The sequence below is a fragment of the Arvicanthis niloticus genome, chromosome 1 (assembly GCF_011762505.2).
Source record: "Arvicanthis niloticus isolate mArvNil1 chromosome 1, mArvNil1.pat.X, whole genome shotgun sequence".
NCBI lineage: Eukaryota > Metazoa > Chordata > Mammalia > Rodentia > Muridae > Arvicanthis > Arvicanthis niloticus.
In genome coordinates this window covers 3,404,566-3,408,569 of record NC_047658.1, presented here as the reverse complement: position 1 = coordinate 3,408,569, position 4,004 = coordinate 3,404,566, and the positions used below count along the sequence as shown (strand labels likewise).

Sequence of the window (4,004 nt, the reverse complement as noted above, 5' to 3'; positions counted from 1 at the left end):
AATTATGCTCTAATTGTATTTTGAGAGAAAAGTTTCATTTTAACAGGAAGGGTGATGTGTAGGAGGAGCTAAGGTAGGAGGAGTACTGAGAGGAAGAAAAGGAGTAAGAAGAGGAGAAGAAGAAGGAGAGGAGAAGCTAGGTGATGAAAGAGAGAAAGAGGGGGGAGACAGGGAGGCAGATATTCATGTATCTCCACCAGTCAAAGATAGTTGTTATATCTAGGTTGGTCAGTGGGTTACACCTCTGATTGAACAATACCAAACTTATAAAGCCTATGATTAACATTATTTTTTTTAAAAAATGTATAAATGCAAAAAGGAAAAGGGGGCATGGGATAGGGGTTTTCTAAGGGGGGGAATGGGGAAAAGGGATGGCATCTGAAGTGTAAATAAAATATCTAATAAAAAAAGGGCAAAAAAGTAGAATTTGAAAATTTTAAGTTACAAAACACTTTTCTCCCCAACTTGGTTTTTGGTCATGGTGTTTCATCACAGCAATACCTAAGACAGAGGCTTCCCTGTCAGGTGGCTGCAGGCTAACATTTATAAGGCAGTGTAGAGTGCCAGGGAGGAAGGAGGGAGGGAGAGAGGGAGGGAGAGGTGGAGGGAGGGAGGGAGGGAGGGAGGGAGGGAGGGAGGGAGGGAGGGAGGATATTTACCGAAGAACCAGTTTCATGCTTACAATGCCAAGTCCTGCATCTGACCATTGAACATCTCCGCCAGCATGGCACCATCTCCCATCTGGACTGCCCCAGCCAGTGACTTAGTCCTGGTGTCGCATTAACACTTAGAGCTGTTTATGTCCCCTCTCTCTGCCTCAGAAGTTTCCCATGCCTCACTGAACAGAGAGAGGGGGAGGGGGAGGGGGAGGGGAAGGGGGAGGGGGAGGGGGAGGGGGAGGGGGAGGGGGAGGGAGAGGGAGAGGGAGAGGGAGAGGGAGAGGGAGAGGGAGAGGGAGAATTGGGGTGTCTTTTTATACAACAGGCCACCTGTGCCCGGTGGCAGCAGGTGATGGGAGCAGGTGACGATGTAATCCCTTGCTAGGTCCCTGGGAGGAGCCTAGCAGAATAGCCTGTAAGCTAACAAAAGCAAAGAAGCTAAGTCCTGGAGAGCCATCATCTCTTTCCATCTGTGAGCCATCATCTTTCCAGCTGTGGATGTGATGTGACCAGCCACTTACACTTCTGCCACTCCATCCAGCCACTATGAACTGTACCCGCCAACCTCCCACCACAGCAAACCCTTCCCGCCTGGAGTTGCTTTTGTCAGGTCTCTGGACAGAGTAATGAGCAAAGCAACTGATAGCCAGGAAGGCTTCTGCCTTCCACCGACTCAGGTGTGACTCAAGTGCAAAGGCTAAAAAGCCCCTCAGAAAAACAAGTCTACACACCATGAGACAACCTCTGTATTCTACAATGTTTCCTTCAACAGCTCGGGAACAAGTGTTTCATTCTGACCTTTACCCTAGATACAATGACTCCACTAGATTCCCCACTATAGTCCCCCTTTTGTTAAGTTACTTTAATTATGTTGACAGTCATGCAGACACACAGTGAAGACAGTTTCTGTTGTATTAAAGTCGGATGTAGATGAGCCAGAATACATTCTAAAGCCAGTAAAGTTAGTACAGAAAAAAAAAGTATAACAAGGGCTAGAACAGGGATCCATTGAGTCTCTGTTAGCATTTCTGCTCTGAGCAAAATAGGTTCAATATAGTTTTTTTCTGCATAAGCTTTCATGAGCAATCCTTAGCATGACAAAGCAATACCGTACTGTCTCCTATCAGAGGTGCATCCTTCGTCCCCTTTGACAAAAGACATCTGGATTCTTTGCATTATGTACATTCCAGTCAGTAAAGGTAACAGTGTAGTTTTGAGTGGTCCTTATTTTCCTCAAAGTCCCACCTTGATGAGTTAAAGCCCTGATGTTGCCCCAAATTTCCAGATGTCTCCTCTTTGATGGATGTGTCATCTGCCTTTAGATTCATCTGGTGGTCTCTGGGTGTCCTGGTCTCACCCATCAGATCAGGGGCCCTCTGGGATGGTGTCATTTTAGGACAGCTTGACCCTGCAGAGAGTAAGGAATTTTTTAGTAACATGATTAATATTAAACTTTCTGAAATCTATTGCTGGCATTGGCAGGACCATTATCATTTTTTTTAGTTGTAAGGAGGCCTAGAAAGGACACGCATAAAGGGCTATTTGTCAAAGTTCCAGGTATGACATAATGGTGTTTTCTGGAGTCCCCAGGGGCCCCTGGCATACCTGGAACTGTGACTTGTCACTGACTAGTTAGGGAAAGGCATTGTGTGCCTCGGCTGCACCTTGAGCACAGACCGTTACATGCCCGTCAGCAGAGAATGCCCAAGTTTCAGACGTCAAGATGATCTTCATGCATTCCTAATTATGCATTCTGAGTTTGGAATATTATATAAAATTTGTTTTTATGATATATAACACAATGCCTTTAATAGAGGGTAGACTCTTGTGAGCCTTTTAAAACTATTTTTCTTGTCAGAGTTTAATTTTTTCCCCCATGACAGGGTTTCTCTGTGTAGCCCTGGCTGTGCCAGAACTGGCTGCCCTCAAATTCATTGAAATACGCCTGCTTCTGCCTCCCAAGGGCTGGGTTAAAGGCACACCACCACACCTAACATTGATTTTTTTTACTCCATTTTGAAGATAAATTGATATAACAAATCCTCAAGCTGAGCTGAAAATAATTTTAGGTGAAAACTTTAAAATAATTTATTTTGGGGCTGGAGAGATGGCTCAGCAGTTAAAAGCACTGACTGCTCTTCCAGAGGTCCTGAGTTCCCAGCAACCACATGGTGGCTCACAACCATCTGTAACAGCATCCAAGGACCTCTTCTGGTGTGTCGGAAGATAGCTGCAGTGTGCTCACATACATAGAATAAATAAATAAATCTAAAACAAAAAGTTTAAAATAGAAAGCAAGTAAACAAGAAAAACCTAAGTTCCTGGCCAGCTATGTTGGCTTACGTCAAAACAGTAGAGCCCGCTTGCCCATCCCTCCTTGGAGTGTGCTGCTACTGTAGGCTGGTGGGCTGTGGGCAGCAAAGGATGCCAGGCAGCTCGCAGCCAGAGACTCTGAGTTCTGGCTGTCAATCATCCCTTCCAGTTTTTCAGAATAATCAACCATTCCTCAATCCCTGCATAAAGAAGTGCCATAGTCCTTGGCTTTCCTTTCTACCAGGAACATCCTTTTTCCTTTCCCCCTTTCTACGTTTTCCTTCCCTTCATCCTGGTGGGAGGATCCCTTTTCCTTCTAATATTTTTTGTCTCTGGAACTCGTTTGCTTTTACCTGTAAATTTTGCAAATGTGCAGTCTGTGCTTCTAACAAGAGCTTTTAACAAGCAGTTTTGCTACTGTACATATTGCTGCTCCTGAGGTGGGGTATTGGAGTTTCCCATGTCCCTGCCAAATCCTGGAGTCTTGCTTACCAGTGAGCTTGCTTTGCCTCCAGTCCTGGAATGTCCAGACCCCTCTTTTCTTCGAGCCCACACTGGACACCATGTCAGTGTTCTGAGTTACTCGGGTCAATCTAAGAACCAGGGCCACTCCAAGATGTAATTGAGATGCCAAATCTTTTAAGTTCAGACTCCATTTTAGAGAACCTGACCTAAGTTTGAACTCAGGTAAACTAACAGGCTGGTACCTAGCATTAGTTTCCAAGTTGCCCCCCAACAAAACCAGAGCCTAGCTCCAGTCCCTAGGCTAATCTCTCAACAAGACCAGAGTCTCCAGGTTATTTCCCCCAACAAACCTGCACCCCAGGTTACCAGTCCACCCCCTGCCTAGTGACCACCAATGCAGAGGGGAGCAGAAATTAAGTTTATGATAAGGATCCCAGCACCAGCCAATGATGTTAAAGGCTATACAGTAGCTTGCCGCTTACTATTGAGTCTTGCCCCAGTAGACATTTGGGGCTCCCCCACCACCAAAACTGTCCTGCATGAAGGTGGTGCTTTGGGGGGAAGGCA

General features: G+C 45.7%; 1 long non-coding RNA gene across 1 annotated transcript; it reads right to left on the bottom strand.

The window, feature by feature from the left end:
• Window positions 1–1,506: 1,506 nt before the first annotated feature.
• Window positions 1,507–3,737, bottom strand: LOC143442135 (uncharacterized). The gene is made up of 2 exons (XR_013110149.1): window positions 3,465–3,737; window positions 1,507–2,067 (listed from the first exon to the last, which is right to left on the bottom strand). It is a non-coding gene; the product is annotated as an uncharacterized LOC143442135 (long non-coding RNA).
• Between the last annotated feature and the right edge of the window lie 267 nt (window positions 3,738–4,004).